General features: G+C 36.4%; 1 protein-coding gene across 10 annotated transcripts in view; it reads right to left on the bottom strand.

The window, feature by feature from the left end:
* Positions 1-15,154, bottom strand: part of Trpc7 (transient receptor potential cation channel subfamily C member 7) — a 316,931-nt gene extending 301,777 nt beyond the window's left edge. For 9 of the 10 annotated variants that reach the window (XM_078048930.1, XM_078048914.1, XM_078048906.1 and 6 more), the window contains exon 1: positions 14,912-15,153. The gene's annotated coding sequence lies outside the window, so the exon portion shown is untranslated. Of the gene's footprint in view, positions 1-14,911 lie in introns of all 10 variants that reach the window. The other variant, XM_005333202.4, reaches the window with a different exon arrangement.
* Between the last annotated feature and the right edge of the window lie 3,092 nt (positions 15,155-18,246).

Raw genomic sequence — 18,246 nt, 5'->3', positions numbered from 1 at the left:
GAATAACTAGGGAAGAAAATGAAATAAAATGCATACAAATTAGAAAGAAGTTAGAGTAATCTTTATGAAAGCTGACATGAACTTGTATATAAAAATCTTAAGGAATCCAGAGAAAAACTATTGGAAGTAATAAATAAGTTCAGAAAAATTGTAGAGTACAAGAGTAATATTTGAAACTCAGCTTTTTTCCCTCAAAGCCATCAAAGAACAATGCAAAATTGAAATTATGAGGATAATTCCATGTTTAAGAAGAATAAAATATCAAAAATGAATTTAAAAAAGGAAGTTTTAACAAATTTAAAACTATAAAAAATAAAGAAAAAAACTAAAGAAATGAAAAAAACATTCCATGATTATAGATTAGAAAGATTGATATTGTTCACCTGGCAATATTCTCCAAATGGATATTCAGATTTCTTGTAATCCCTATTGAAACTTCACCCATCTAATTTTAACAGAATTAACAAGCTTATCTAATCATTTATAAAGAAATGCAAACCAATAACCTTGAAAAATATTTAAGCTGGTGGACTCACATTTCTCTACTTTAAAACTAGCTTTTAATAATCAAGAGAGTATGGTACTGACATAAAGATGGACATAATAAATTAATGAAAAGAAATTGAGAGCCTAGAAACTCTTATATTTGTGGTAAATTGATTTTGACAAGGTTTTTAAAACATTTATTTCAGTAGGTGAAAGAATGGTCTTTCAAAAACTGATGCTAGGATAACTGGATATATACATGCATAAGAATATAATTGAACTACTTTCTCATATCACACTAAAAAAATAATTCCAAGTAGAAGATACACCTAAGTATAAGAACTAAAACTCTCAAAAGAAAATATAGCAACAGTAACCTTTGTAACCCTGCAGTTAAAGATGACATCAAAGGGACAAGCAACAAGAGAAAAAAATAAATATGTTGGACTTCATCAAAATGAAAGTTTTATTCTTCAAAGGATGCTACTAGAAAATGAAAAGACAACTCACAGAATGAGGAAATACCTTCAAATATATATCTGTTAAGAGGCTTGTATTCAGGAGATATATATATATATATATATATAACAGATCAATAATAAAAAGAAAATTACCCAATTTAAAAATGGGCAAAGGATCTTAACAGACATTTCGCCAAGAAGATATATAAATTGTCAATAAGTACATGAACAGATACTCAGCATTATTAGCCATTGGATAATGAAGCCAAAATCACATTGAGATGCCACCGCATATCCACTTGTATGAATATATCAAAGAGACAAGAGAGATCAAATTTTGGCAAGGATTTGAGAAACTGGCGTCCTTACACACTTCTGGAAGCAATTTGGGTAAATAGAAAATTTCTCCAAAGTTTAACAGACAGTAACTGTTAACTCAGAAATTCTACTCCTTCGATATACAGTTAAGAAATGAAAACATACGTCCACACAAAAATTGTATATAAATATTCAAAGTAATACTATTCATTATAGTAAAAAAGTGGAAATGACTCAAGTATCCATCATCTTGAAGAATGGATAAGTAAAATGGGGTCTATCCATGTAATAAAATCATTATGTGGGACAAAAAAGAATGAATTATCAATACACCCTACATAACACTGATGAATCCTGAAAACATGTGAAGTGAAAGAATCCAGACAACCTATGGTATAATTCCATTTATGGGAAATTTCCAGAATGGGTAAATCAGTAGAGACAGAAACTATATTCATTGTTGCCAGTTTCTGGGGAAGGAGAAAAATGAATGTTATAGTTAGTGGGGAGAGGGTTTCTATTCAGGGTGAGGAGATATTCTAAACTTAGATAATTGTGCTGTTTGTATAAAAGTCTGTGAATAAAACCACCTAAGTGTACCCTTACAAAGGGTTAATTTCATGGTATATAAATTATTTCAATGTAGCTGTCATTTTTAAAAAAGAAAGTAATGTGTGCATTTGGTTTAAAAATCAGATTGTACAAAAATATATACTGTGAAAATTTCCTATCTCACCCAGAATTGTTCCCTGTCCCCTTCCCAGGGGCAGATATTCAGCACTTTTTTGTGCATCATTCAACACACATCTCCTGCGTTTTCCAGCATATACATGACAGAAACATTTCTGAACACATTTCTTGTATTTTATGAGATACATTTCTAAAATAATGGTCAGATCAATGTGATTTCACAGTTTTTATTATCTGCATATCTATGTATTATTAATATAGTGCCAAATTGCCTTACAGAAATATTGTAAAAGCTTCCTTTAATTTTGACAGTGTTGGAGAATCACACTTTCTTATACTGTGTATCGTCCTCAGCAGCATCATTCATTTTAACATTTGGAAGTCTTATATGTAAAATTCTTAATTCTTCTAATTAGCTCCTCTTTATGCAAGTTTAGGAATTCCCTGTACATACCCTTGACCATTTTTCTAATTGGGGTGATTGTTGTTTTTCTATTGATTATTTCATTATAAAGATTTACGATTGCAGAATAATGCACAGGAAAATAAACATGCATGCACCTGTCACTCAGAGAAATAAATGCTAACATTTTTCATTATAAACTGATATCTCCCTTGTTCTTTTCTACACTACCCTTACCCATTCTCTCACCCTGAAGTTAACCTCCATGATAAATTTGGACACATCCAGACTATTTTATACTTTAATTAAAATATATTATTTACACAAAACAACATAATTTTACTAATTTTCTTTTTATTGAAGCCAATGCTATTTTGGGGATCTATCTGTATTAAACAAATAGTTCTATTTCTTCTTTTACTGCATCATGGTAATTTATCTAATAAATATGCCAAACTTAACTTCTCTTTTCCTCTGCTGAAGGACATTGGGAATGTTACCAGTTTGTTTTTTTCTGAAACTAACAGTTCTATAGCAAAGAGATTCTCATCTTGGTCTCTTGATGCATATGCACAATTTCTAGATGTTAGGGTCTTAAAAGTGAGTTTCTAGCTCACAGTATTCACTTATCTTTGATTTTACTTGGTGTTACCAATGTGTACAATTTGCACTCCTGTTTGGACAGGAAAGGCTCCTGACCCCATGAAATCTGCACTCTGACAAGTGTCCAGAGGTAAATGAGAGGTTGATGAGTCCTATCTCAGTGCATCTTTGACCTCTCTGGCATTGATGGACTTTTAAAAGCATCTTATTATTGTTTTAATTCATATTTTTCTCTATTACAAATGATATTGCAGGTGTTCTCATGAATTTATTTACTAGTGAAATTTACTGATTTTTAAAACAAAGCACCCACTTTTAAAAATATACATATTTCTCCCCCTTTTGGTACCAGGGATTGAATTCAGGAGTTCTTTATCACTGAGCCATATCCCCAGCCCTTTGATTGAACCCAGGGGCACTTGACCACTGAGCTACATCCCCAGCAATTTTTTATATTTTATTTAGAGAGAGGATCTCCCTGAGTTGCTTAGGGCCTTGCAGAGTTGCCGAGGCTGGCTTTGAACTGGCTATCCTATGGCATCAGCCTCCCAAGCTGCTGGGATTACAGGTGAGCACCACTTTGTCTCGATAAATATATATCTTTATGATTTAACAACATTCTAAATGAGCCAGATACACAGATACAATTGTACAAGGAAAGAAAGAGAAAAATAATAGAAGAGGAATTATAAAATAGTTAATTATCACAAGCCAAGAGTGATTTTTTGAGACAGTTGGTCTAATGAAACAGAAATAATGGATAAAAATAAAGAACCAACATTTCTAAGTAAAGAAACAACTTAGGCCACATTTTTAAATCCATTCATCTATTGAAGGGCGTATAGATTCGTTCCATAGTTTACTTATTGTGAATTGTGCTGCTATAAACATTAGTATGGCTGTGTCCCTGTAGTATGCTCTTTTTAGGTCTTTTGGGTATAGACCAAGGAGAGAAATAGCTGGGTCAAATGATGGTTCCACTCCCAGATTTCCAAGGAATCTCCATACTGCTTTCCATATTGGCTGCACCAATTTGCAGTCCCACCAGCAACATATGAGTTTCCCTTTTCCCCCATATCCTTGCCAACATTTATTGTTATTTTTCTTCATAATAGCTGCCATTCTGAATGGAGTGAGATGTATCTTAGAGTGATTTTGATTTGCATTTCTCTAATTGCTAGAGATGATGAACATTTTTTTCATATATTTGTTGATTGTATATCCTCTTCTGAGAAGTGTCTGTTCATGTCCTTGGCCCATTTATTGAATGTGTGTGTGTGTGTGTGTGTGTGTGTGTGTGTGTGTGTGTGCTTAGCTTTTTGAGTTCTTTATATACCCCAGAGATTATTGCTCTATCTGGTGTGTAAGGGGTAAAAATTTGCTGTCAAGATTTAGGCTCTCTATGGATTAAAAAAATGTGGAATATATACACAATGGAATCTTACTCAGAAATAAAAGAGAATAAAATCATGGCATTTGCAGGTAAATAGATGGAGTTGGAGAAGATAATGCTAAGTGAAGTTAGCCAATCCCCAAAAAACAAATGTTGAATGTTTTCTCTGATATAAGGTGACTGACTCATAATGGGGTAGGGAGGGGGAGCATGGGAGGAATAGACGAACTCTAGATGGGACAGAGGGATGGGAGGTGAAGGAAGGGGGCAGGGGGGTTTGCAATGATGGTGGAATGTGATAGACATCATTACCCAAAGTACATGTATGAAGACATGAATTGGTGTCAACATACTTTATATACAACCAGAGGTATGAAAAATTGTGCTGTATATGTGTAATAAGAATTATAATGCATTCTGCTGTCATGCATTTAAAAAATAAAATCAATTTTAAAAAATGAAAAAATATGACAGACTTGGGCATGATGGCATATGCCTGTAATCCCAGCAACTCAGGAGGCTGAAGCAGGAGGATCACAAGTTCAAAACCACTCTTGCTAACTCAGGGAGACCCTGTCTCAAAATAAAAAAAAATAAAAAGGGCTCAGGATATAGCTCGGTGGTAGAGCACTCTGAGTTCAATACTCAGTACTGGGGAGAAAAAAAAAGTATGAAACGTGAAAGGACAGCTAAATCTGCAGCAGAAAAAAATGTAAGTGGGTAATTTTTTGAGAAACAGAAAGAATACTAAAGAATAAAAACTTCTACACTCTAAATCATTATATGCATTGTTACAAAAATATTATTCTCATCAAATTAAAGTTTCTTTGTGTACTAAAAAGAAAGAAAGAAACAACCAACTTAGGAAATTCATTTCTAAAGAGAGCATCCCACTTTAGATATTTTTAGATTTTTTTTCTTTCTTTTGAAAAACCCAGTCCATGAATCTACTTAATTCTATAATGATTTATGCCTTAAAATGCTTGAGTTATTTAGAATTGGGGTAGCTTGGGCAGGAGATACTTGCGTACAGTGGAGGATACATAATACACAGTCTATGTGATGGGAGCATTACTGGTTGTGTTCCAACAGGGAATGTTGGGAGTTTCAAAGGAAGTCCATCAAACTTGAATTTGGCCTGCAAAGGATTTCCTTGTCTGAGCCCTAGTCAGAATCCCATTCAAAGCCACTCAACTAGCTTTCTGAGATGATCTTTTAATTTCATCTATTTTGAATAAATGGGCTAATAAATTAATGAGACTCAGTGCATAGGTTTGGATGCCATGATATCTTCTCAGTTTCAACTCAATCATGATTTATTAGAATTTATCTTGACAATATTTTTGTTAATGTCATTCCTTTGACTTTTGACTTAAATAGTTTTGAAAGGAAGTGTGTAGTAATTCTTTATTTTTTATACCTTTATTTAGTTTATTTTTTTAATGTGATGCTAAGGATCGAACCCAGTGCTATCATGACAATATTAAACTGGAAGAGTATGGCATTACAAAGCATGAATAAAAAATATATAGCAGTGTGGTTTAAATGAATTATTTTTGAAATTTATTTTTGAAATTTTTTATTAATGAATTATAATTACATGCATTAGTGGGATTCATTATATTTATTGATACATGCACACAACATAATCTGGTAAACTCAATTCCCCAGTTCCCTTCCTCTACTGGTCTCTCTTCTATTTTCATGAAACCTCTTCTACCCCCATTTTAAATAAATTCTTGCAAGTTTCTTCATTATGACTTCATTATTTTTTAAAAATTTTATTTATTCTAATTTGTTGTATATGACAGCAGAATGTAATTCAATTCACATTACACATATAGAGTACAATTTTTCATGTTTTTGGTTGTACACAAAGTAGAGTCACACCATTTATGTCTTTATACATGTTCTTAGGGTAATGATGCCCATCTCATTCCACTGCTTTTTCTACCCCCATACTCCCTCCCTTTCCCTCCCTCCCCTTTGCCCTGTCTAAAGTTCGTCTATTCCTCCCATGCCCCCCCAATCCCCATTATATATCAGCATTCTTATATCAAAGAAAACATTCAGCATTTGTTTTGGGGGGATTGGTTTACTTCACTTAGCATTATATTCTTCAACTCTATTTACCTGAAAATGCCATAATTTTACTCTCTTTTAAGACTGAGTTATATTCCATTGTGTATATATACCACATTTTTCTTTATCCATTCATCTACTGAAGGGCATCTAAGTTGATTCCACAGTTTATCTATTGTGAATTATGCTGTTATAAATATTGATGTGGCTGCTTCCCTGTAGTATTTGGTTTTTTAGTCCTTTGGGTATAAACCAAGGAGTGGGATAGCTGGGCCAAATGGTGGTTCCATTCCAAGTTTTCCAAGGAATCTCCATACTGCTTTCCATATTGGTTGCACCAAATTTCAGCTCCACCAGCAATGTATGAGTGTGCCTTTTTCCCCACATCCTTGCCAACACTTATTGTTGTTTGTATTCTTAATAGCTGCCATTCTGATTGGAGTGAGATGAAATCTTAGAGTAGTTTTTGATTTGCAATCTCTATTTGCTACAGATGTTGAACATTTTTTTCATATATTTGTTGAATGCACGTATATCGTCTTCTGAAAAGTATCTGTTCAGTTTCTTGGCCCATTTATTGATTGGGTTTTTTTTGGTGTTAAAATTTTTGAGTTCTTTATATATCTTAGAGATTAGTGCTCTATCTGATGTGCATGTGGTAAAAATTTGCTCCCAAAATGCAGGGTTCTCTATTCACCACATTGATTGCTTCTTTTGCTGAGAAGAAGCTTTGTAGTTTGAATCCCTCCCATTTATTGATTCTTGATTTTATTTCTTGCATTATAGGAATTTTTATTAAGGAAATTGGGGCCTAATCCAACATGATTAAGATTTGGCCCTACTTTTTCTTCTCCTAAGTGCAGGGTCTCTGGTTTAACTCCTAAGTCCTTTATTCACTTTGAGTTGAGTTTTGTATATGGTGAGATATAGGGGCTTAATTTCATTTTCTTGTACATGTATATCCAGTTTTTCCAGCACCATTTGTTGAAGAGGCTATCCTTTCTCCCATATTTTTTGGTGCCTTTGGCTATGATATGATTCTATACCTAGAAGACCCAAAAAAATTTCAATAAAAAAATTTAGAAAAGTAGCAAGATATAAAATCAACACCAATAAATCAAAGACACTTTTGTATATCAGTCATTTCCAATAGCCTCAAAAAACAAACAAACAAACAAACAAACTTGGGAATCAATCAAAGAAGTGAATGACCTGTATAATGAAAACTACAGAACACGACAGAAAGAAATTAAAGAAGACCTTAGAAGATAGAAAGATCTCCCTTGTTTTTGGATAGGCAGAATTAATTCTATCAAAATGACCATACAACCAAAAGCACTATACAGATTTAATGCAATTCCAATCAAAATCCCAATGATGTTCCTCATAGAAATAGAAAAGGCACTCATGAAATTCATCTGGAAAAATAAGAGACCCAGAATAACCAAAGCAATCCTTAGCAAGAAGAGTGAAGCAAGAGGCATCACAATACCAGACCATAAAGTAAACTACAGAGCTATAGTAACAAAAACATCATGGTATTTTCACTCCCCCAAAAAAACTCTTTTAGACCAATGATACAGAATAGAGGACACAGAGACATACTCACATAAATATAGTTATATCATATTAGACAAAGGCACCAAAAGTACGACTTCATTCTTTATGGCCATGACATTCAGATAGGTAATGCACACATTCCATTGAAGTTTTAAAGATAGATCCACATTACAGCTGTAGTACAATTTCCTTGAAGCATGTAGATATTTCTCTTGGACATTGACCTGTGACTTTTCTGTTTTAAGTCTCAATCAACCTTTGAGGGCATTACTTTCTGCTCCTTTTTGCTAACAGATTTACTTACCAGAACTTCAATTGATATTCTGCCTCTTACCCTCTACTTCTTTCTGTTTGGAGGTTTCAAGAGTACTGAAGTCACTCCTGCTTTTCTTCCTCCATGGAAACCCAGCCAGAGCACAATGCATTCTGTCTCCCAAAGAAACTAGATGCTCTTGGTTTTTTTTTTCCCCTCATCAAAAGTCTTCCAATTATCATTCCTTGATATGCCCGAAAGCCTGAACTATCCCACAGGCTGCTACCAAAATTTGAGGATATTTTTTTCATTGAAGGCAGACAGAGTCCCCTGCCAATGTGCTGTGTCCAGGCTTCTGGAATCCCATCACAATCCTGCTGTAACAGATGCTGTCAGAACCACCCAATTTTCTCAGACATTCTTACTGGTTCTGTGGACCCGTTCCTCAGCTTCTGTATTGTTTGCCCCCATGCCATCTGGAAACCTTCACTGGAGAACCACCTGTTAGTTACTGGAGCTACTTCATTAGTACTTGGAGCCTAAAGTTCCAGGAGCTGATATGATCTCAGGGGCTTCCTTGGCTAATGACTGACTGTTGTAGGAGGACAAAAGTCCAGCTCCTTGAATGCTCTCGAATACTCTTATGTGACAGGTTGTGACATGGAAAGTGCCTGGATCTGGTAGGTTTGGCAGTGAATGTTAGATGATGACTGATAGAGGGAGGGTCTTCTGCAGCTGAGAGGAGCAACAGTAGCAGCAGAGATGTAAACGGAGGTTCAAGGGGAGGCAGTTGACCAGAGAGAAGAATGCATTTTGCAGTTACTGAGAGTCAGGCTGGATGATGTCATGAGCCTGTAGTAGGAGACAGATTTTCCAGTAAAGAGTAGCAACTGAAGATTAGTGTTAAATACTTAAATATTGGTCAAAGTGTTCAGCTGGACTTTTCTTATCAGAACTGAGGCTGCATTCTTCCCTCAGGATCTTACACACAGAATCAATAGCACACAAGAAAATGTTGCATTTTTTAAAAAATTTTGAACAATGAAAACACTATTTTGGAGACTTGCAGAAGGCCAAGCAGAGAGTTTGATTGTTGCAATACCAATTACTTGTAGAATTGTGTTACCATCACATACTTATGGCTGCATCCACAGAAAAGATATGTAAGGAAATTAAGTGGAAAGTGACAGTGTGGTGTCTTTTTGAAAAAAGTTATTTCTCAAAAATTTACATTTTGCATTTTTTAAATCAATCACACCAAACCCAGATAAAAGACGCTCAGCCTCTAATTTGTATTCCAACCTAATTACAAAATGACTAATCTATTTACTGAGTTCTTTAATCTTTGCTCACATGTTCATCTTCCACCTGCCTGTTGATTCCAATATACTCCCAATCCTGTTTGGTTCTTGGACTTTCACAGATGTAATTTTTGATGTCATTTCCCCATGAAGTTAAATACCCCTGGCTCCCTATAGACTTCTTTTTCCTTAAGTTTAATCTTGACCACATCCAAGACTCAGCATGAATAGCTATCTGTCTTTATTTGGATATTTTTGGTTTTCCCTGGAAAATAAAGTAAATGAGATGAAGCCCATTAGGATTTTAATCACAGCAAAAATGACAGCAGGATTAAAGACTCACAGCTTGATTTAAACACCATGTGAATAAGCACCCTCCTAAGATTCATTCTAGCCAAGGAACACAGGCAATAAAATTGGCCAGCCCCATGTTGTTTCACCAAGCATTGGTCTCCTGTTACCCTAGTTCTGTTCTAGTAGAGAGAATAAGATATTCAGGCCCCCATAATTCTGTTTTGCAGTATATTCTGGCTGAATGTAATTCTAAGTCAGCTTGCTGGCTCTAGATATCTCTGTCTTTGTGAATAAACTAGAGGGTCAGATTTCTTTCCTGCCTTATCCTAGGCTAAGATCCAACCCACCAGTTTCTTCTCCATAATAGAGATGCTTCTGAGTCTTGAGAATAACAGAACAAGCTCATGGTTGGTTGGTTCTGGATGCTCCAGGATGACATAACAGTGACATCAAAATTGGCACAAAATGTTGTATGAGGAGTGTTTTTAGAGTCCATTCACAGCATTTGCCAGAATGATTTAGGATAATCAGGCACTAGTGTTGCTCAATGAGTTGCTTTCCAAGCACTGATAAAGAAGGGTGGACTTTTGCAAGCTGGAGCTCTGTGGTTTCTATGAGGCACGTGTTACTTGATCAGATTATTAACTATGTACAGGGCTTATTGAAGCTTTACTGAGCAACCATACAGGCTTAGGAAGGGCTTTGCACAAACTCAAAAAAAAAAAAAAACCCTGGCAGAGAAAATCTGTGTGCCGAAACAGCTACATTCTAGGAGAGGAAAAGAAACACAGTAAAAACAACAACAGAAAAAAAAAAGACAAACAAACAAACAAGAAGGACATTGAAAATAAGAATTAAAAAAGAGAAATAAGAAAAAGATTCATGTAAGAGAAAAGGGTAGAGAAGGGACAGCCAATGATGTCTACAGCTGTAGTCTTGTCGGACCTCCAAATTGAATAGGCACCATCATCTATGCCATGGATTTTCCAGGAAAATTTTTATTTCAAATCATATGTCTTATTGTCAGGCCAGGAGTCTTTAATTCAGAATTACAAAATGGCCATCAGGGAGAAAGTCATAAAAATACACGCTCTCCACTTACAGATGCGTTTAGCAATCATCCTCTGATCCTGGTGTGCTTATTGAATGGAACCTGATGTTGTGAGCAAGTCAGTTTTGTGTGCTACAATAGACAGTCTTAGCCCTGATGGTTGTTTCTCTCAATTGATTATAGCCAGTAGGAATTTCTTGGAACTAACTTTTGCTATTCTCACATTTTGTTTTCTTAAGGTCTGTGCAAGCCTTACTTACCTGGCATTTGTAAAATGTTTGTGCAGTTTTAGAAGTCAGGTCTTTTAGATTGGGTGATTACTGGCACTTAGCTGTTGGGTGCTTTGGGTTTTAATTTTAGTTAAGTAGATGCCATGTAAGGAGCAAAACTTTTCTATTAATTTATGAAATGAGTAAATGACCATCATAGAAAAATTTTGATATATAGGAAAGCACAAATGGAAAACTAATATTATTAATAATACACTCAAGAACAATGACCACTAACATTTTGAAGTTTTATTTGTGACCTATTCTTTCCTCTTACAGTGAGCTTGTGTGTTCATGTTTGCTGGTGTCTGTGCATGCAAACATGTGCACACATGCATGTTTCTTCCAACGCTAGAGAAATTGGGATCACATCCTACATATTACCTTCAGTGAGCTGTTTTCCACTTCACATTGTCATTAATTTGTCTCCATATCATTAACTTTGTCTCCCCTAGCACTGTATTTTATCATAAGGACATGTTATACTTGATAAAAACAGTTCTATGTTATTTCACATTAGATAATTCCCAGATTTTTAATGTTTAAAAATATTGATAAAAATATCCAAATCTATTAATTTGGGGTGATAACCAAGATGAGTTTTTTTAAAAGAAAATTTGCAATAAATTGGACTTTCTGAGTCAAAAGAACTGAGTATTTTCAGGGCTTCTGATATATACTCTCCAGAAAGAAAATTGAGTGTTAGTTTAAGACTCATAAGCAGTATGAGCAATCATGTCCACCGAATCTTAATCTTATTAAGATTAAATATTTACTATTTTATGTCCATATTGAAGTCTTATTAATTATGCCACACTGAAGAATTATAAGATGATAAGAGCTATAAGATGATAATAGCTAACCAGTAGGCCCTTGCTAAGGTCCGGGTCCTACACTGAGAATTTTTACCCATAACTTCTCTCCTACAACTCCTAACAAAGGGCAAAGCAAGATGGCAGCTGAGTAAGATCCTCTGGTGATCTTCTCCCCATGGACACACGGAGCTGAACATGTACTCATGAACCAAGATATCTTCACAAGAGCTCAGGAAATCGGGTGAGAGAACACAAAGCCTGCTTTTAATATAATAAAGCAAAAAGATATGCTGAAGGAGAGACAGTTTTGACCACTTATCCCCTAACTCGGACAGCATGGCTCTTGCCAAGAAAGTCCTTGCAGATGGAGCACTGGAACTTCCCTGGCACCAGACAGACACCTGTGAGCCAATGGGACGCTCATGTTCCAACTTGTGGGCCCTGGTGCACTCCTGAGATGGTGCAGGTCCTTACAGTTGTGACATTCAGGCTCAACCCAGCTTAGCATCAGCCTTCACCAACACTACCTCAACTTTGGGCTGTATAGCCTGGTTCAAGACCCCATTTTCTAGGGATAGGTTAGGGGAGTAAACACAAGACTTTAAGCTGGAAATTGGAGTTAGGCTGATGAAATCTAATATGGGTAGAGTCTAATGTCTCCCATTCCCAGATCTGCCTGCAGATGGTGCCTCTGGAATAGCTTCAGTGCCAGAGAAAGACACCCAGCCGCAGTCTATAGGGTTCTACCTAGTATCATTTGTGGCTGCTTCCAGTCATCTTGGGCCATGGATGTACCTTGACAATAGGCAGTCTGCATAGTGCAGGCCTTGGTCCAGCCCCAGTTTTATGCTGGTCTTCAGGGGCTATGGGATTAGGAAGTGACACAATTTGGCTTCATTGGTAGTCACATGTAGATATGGGAGCTTTGGGTTGATCCACAGATGGTGATTCTGCCCAGAGCTGTTCAGAATTTTGTAGTGCCTGCCTACAGGCTGCTAACTGTGAATAAGGCATCTGGGCATGCCCTGTTTCCAGAGAGGAGTCTGTGGAGTCAGACATCTTTTTCTAGGCACTTGCCTATTTCCTTATGAATAATACACCAACATTGTATGTAGGATACATACAATGTAGGATTGCATGGGTTGCCCCCTAGTACTGAAACAATGACTACATTTCACCAGCAGACTCTCAGTAAATCTGGATCTGGGTGTCATCCAGTGCTAAAACAACGGAAGTGACTGTGGGCTCTGAAGAAATAAGCATCCTGCTTAGAATTTCTGCAAGAAGGAAAGCTAGATCATGGAAACTGGAATAAATATCTAATCCTTCATTGTCCAGATGACATCACACTCCAAGAATCAAGAACTTTTAGGAAACCATGACCTCACCTAGTACTCAAAATAAGTTGCCAGAAATTGACTAGGCAATATTCAGTATGGAAGAACTCTCAGAGAATTAAAAACAGCCATTTTAAGAAAATGCAATGAGATTGAAAAAAATTAAAAACCAAATGTTTTAAAACTCTGACAGAAAAAAAATTAAAGATATGGAAGTAATTAAATTCTTAAACTGAAGAAAATATAGTCAGTAAAATTTAAAATGTGAAGGAAGGCATCAATAACAGGATAGATCAAACAAAGAAAGAATTTGTGAGTTTGAAGAGAGTGTATTTGAAAATAACACTGTAGCAAGAGAGAAAAAAAAAGAATAAACAGAAATGAAGAAAGCTTCTGAGAACTTTGGGATAGTATTTAAAGAGCAACATTTGAGTTACTATGGTTCAAGAAGGACTTGAGAATATCTAAAGAATAGAAAACTTATGCAAAGATATAATAACAAAACTTCCCAAACCTAGAAAAGGATACAAATATCCAGGTACAAGTAGGTAAGAGGCCACCAGTCAGATTTATCTTAACCAAGTCTACCCCAAAACATTTTATAATCTAGCTCCCAATGGTGAAACATAAAGAGAAGATTCTCAGGGAAACAAGAAAACAAAAAAGCAAATAACACGTGTGGATGCCCCAATCTGCCTGACAGCAGAATTCTCAGCAGAAACCTTACAGGCCAGGAGAGAGTGGCATGAGATTTTCATGGTACTGAGGGAAAGAACTTTCAGCCAAGAATACTGTACCCATCAAAGCTATCCTTTAGAAATGAAGAAATGATAGATATTCCCAAACAAAGCTGAGAGAATATATCTCCACAAGTACTGTCTTACAAGAAATGCTAAAGAAATTTCTTCAAACTAAAAGATGTGTTAGTGAGTAAGAAAACACGGCAAGGTATCAAATCAATATCAAGAGTAATATACAAACAAATTCAGAATGCTCTGAGATTGTTTAGTGTGGTATTTAAAGATTCATATCTTTAGTGTAAAGACTGAAAATCAAAACCCAAAACAATTTAATAATGACTACATTAATATGTTAAGTGATACGCTATATAGGAAGATGTAAAATAGTACCTAGAGTACAAGTGGAAAGATTTCCTATTGGTATATTCTCTCTTGTTTTTTTTTGTTTCTGTTCTTTATAAGCAGTTAAGTTATTGTCATTTCAAAAAAAAACTCATTATAATCAAATGATATATTTTTGTAAGCTTCCTGGAAACCACAAAGTGAAAAATCTATACTATCTAAACTAAATAATAATAAATAATAATCAAAACACACTACTAGAGAAATTCACTAGGAAGACTGTAAGAGGAGAGAGAAAGAAAGAAACTAAAAAGTAAAACTAGAAAATTGTAAGAGGAGGCAGAAAGAAAGTAAAATTAGAAAATTGGCTACATAATGGCTGGAGTAAGAGCTCACCTATAATAATTTCCTTGAATGTAAATGGATTGGATTCTTTAATTAAAAGACACAGAATGGACAAAAGACAAAAAGATTTTAAACCTACTATATGCGGCTTATAAAAACTCGCTTTACCTTAAAGTTGCCTTTCAGGGTGTCCTGAGTCAGGGCAAGAAGGGTGGTCCTTTGTGACTCAGTCAGAAGTGTAAGCCCTGCTGGACGATGGCTTGAGCTTGGGGAAGGCAGTTCCACGGGACCAAAGGGAATTCCCAGAGACTCAACTGGGAGCTGTCAGCAAGGCAGCAGCATCACCTTGCAAAGCTCAGAGCCTGTACTGAACGTGTGTCTAGGGAGCATGGCAAATAATCTGCTGAAAACTCCAGCTGTTCAGGGGAAATGACCTCCTGAATCAAACACAGGCTCAAACTCTTGTTTGTCTTAGTCCCTTTAGGAAAATTCTACCTTTCCAATGGGTTTTGGTTCCTTTATAACTAACGGGAGAAGGTCATTGCCTCAAATATATTCAGCTTTAGAACACTGGTGGTGGAGTGGGGGGAGCAACTGAGGCTGGGGCACAGGGGCTCAAGAGGACATTATTCATTAGATGGTAGTGTCCCAAAGAACCCTGTGGGGGAGGTTTCTTTTGTACTGTGCCAATTCTGCTCTTTCTCTTTAAAAGTATCCCATCCCCATCTTTAGTCTATAGGTGCTGATGGACCTAACCCACACCCCATCTTAGAAACCAGTACAGGACCAAATGACTCTGGCTATAGAGATGGGGTAAAGCATAAATAGACGACTTCTCCAGACCAATGAGAGTCAGGCCTGGGACTTCTGTTGGAACTTTCAGGAAAGAATTTTCTCTTTCTACCAGATTTTCTGACTAGAGACCTGGAGTTATGAGTGGCCATCTCTGCCTTTACTTGAGAGAAAACAGAGGAATAAAAGACAGAGAAAGAGACAAGAGACAAAGACAGAGACTGCCTTTGAGACTTGTCTCTAACACTTGGATTCAAAGTTATCCTTCTCTTATCTCTGTTCCTCAGGCTTCTAAAATACCCAAGCAAATAATTTCCATTTTACTTCCTCCTGTAGACTGATGACGACAGAGGTGGTGGAAGAGCTCAGAACTTAGAAAACAGGGCTTGTTGGCCAACTGCTGCAGTTGGGGGGTGGTCTAACCTCTGTCAACACCACCGAAAGCAGTCCTGAGGACCAGAGAGGGTACTTGACTTCCTAGGTATCACACAAGTGCTGGGAGAATCCAGTCAGAAGACATACCTCCTGTCAGACCATCTAAATGCCATGAAGGAGCCTACCTGTGCACTGAACTTCCCCAACATATTTATACAACAAATAACCTGGATATTGGTGGCTGGCTAGGTGACATGGCTAAAAGGGACACAAAGATCAACCAGTCATGAACTCTTGTCTTTGAGGGAGAACTGAGAATATTTTAGTACAAATGGAATGGAGGATCCGAAAGAGATGATGGTACTTAGGAGACTTTCATCAAAATGACTAATGAAGATGGGGAGAGAGGAAGTGAGTAACTGAATTCTAGTTGACTGAAGCTTACTTGTGGTAGGAAGAGCTGCGTCATGCACAGGGCATCATTAGTTTATTTTTAAATAACAATAGTAGATATTTATGAAGCCTGAGAGGCTTGGATTAGGCAGGAGGCATGTGACAGTGAAACGGCAATGTCATGAACTCTGCTCCATTCCAGGAATAACATAGTGTCTATTTGTATTGATTCAAAATTCTTTGACTTCTCTGGTTCTCCACCGCTTGCCATTTTAAATGAACGGTTAACGTGTCAAAGATTATTTTCCTTAATACCTGTCTCTCTGTTTACCAGAGTCTCCTTTATCTCTCCTCCTTCTCCCCACTTACTAAAAGCTGAAAGTTGTAAGAAAGTGAAATAAAAGATAGAATTTGTGTCTAAACAGATTCAATGTTGTGTTCGTTTTTTCCATTTCCTAAATTGTCCAATTTCATCAGACAATGACCTCAATCTAGCCTAGAATAATAAAGGCAATTATCAGCTACTTTGTTGCATGAATAAGCTCTACTTTTTACTTTGCCAATCAGTCCATTAAGGGTTTGCTGGATTCTTCTATTTTACTTCTCTATGTCAGAATTGAGGCAAGCATCACAACTAAGTGGTCACACTGCTGTCTGGAAGATAAGAGACACATAAAGAAAACAGACTCAGAGACTATAAATTTTCCTTGAACTAGAACAACCTATTCTGATCAAAGAAGACAAGCATCACTTAACATTTTACAAACCACTGTCCCCAGAAACACATTACCATGGTAACCCAAGGTTGCAAAGCATACAACATTGGATCAGTCCAGTCCTCTTTTAGGTCATTGATCACATGGTGTGACTCCAGGCACTTACTTACTGAATGCCTACTATGTGTAAAGCATGTAACAAATTCATCATTACTAAATAAAATTTGGACAAAACCCAGCCACCCTTTTCAACTAAAAATGTATTTTAAGGATAAGATGGAGCAGAAATATAACCCTAGTCCTATATCCAGACTCTATTTATATAAGTTTCTACTTAAAATGAGGACCAACACATTGGATTTAGTCGTAATCCTCCAGGTAGGACCATTTTGACCTGCTCCTCAGAATACATCCAAAATACCAATGTGGACACAGACACAAGTTCAATCAATTACACAGGCAAAGAAAATGTCATGGGTAAAAGCCGAACTGAATGTCTCCTTCCAAGTGAGGGGCATACTATTGACCCATCAGCCAATCTGTCTGACTACAGAATCCAGAAGAATCCTTAAGTTAGACTGATACCCATAGACTTCCAAAAGCTGAAGGAGAACAGGATGACACTTGGCAAATAGTAAGCTTGCTTTCAGAGAAATCACAGGACTTAGTAGTCATCAAAAATTTCCACCAGGAGTTCTAAATCTGTGGGAGTCTTGCCAAATACCAATACAGTGTTTGTTGAGGATTCATTATTAGCCCAGATGCTGCCAAAAAAAAAAAAAAAACTACAAGAATTATTGAGTTTTATCCCTCAACCAATGCTTTTATCAGCTCTGCTTTGCTGCCTCAATGTGGTCACATATCCTGGAAAAATCCTCAGGCTTCTCTACCTGGCAAGGAAAATTCTGTATGAAGACTGCAGGGCCCACACAAAAAGAGCTTTCCTGTTTTGTTGGGCTTTTATGTTTTCTCCTCTGCTTTATCAGTATAAATGAGAGAAAAGCTTGGGTGAACTATGTCCTTATATCTTTAGTAGAAATGTGGTAAAGGCATATTTGTTCCCTGATCTTCACTAATCTAACACAAGGATCGGTTCAATTCATTTCAAGGTAGCTTTATAGATCTATTTGAAAGTGACATGTCTCAGTGGTAAAGATCACAACCTCAGTCAGCCTGCCTGGGAAATGTTCCAGCCCCGTCTCTAATCTGCCTGACCTTTGCACCCTT

Source organism: Ictidomys tridecemlineatus, chromosome 1 (genome assembly GCF_052094955.1).
Source record: "Ictidomys tridecemlineatus isolate mIctTri1 chromosome 1, mIctTri1.hap1, whole genome shotgun sequence".
NCBI lineage: Eukaryota > Metazoa > Chordata > Mammalia > Rodentia > Sciuridae > Ictidomys > Ictidomys tridecemlineatus.
Note: the sequence above shows the minus strand (reverse complement) of the source record. Positions and strands in the feature narration are given on the sequence as shown.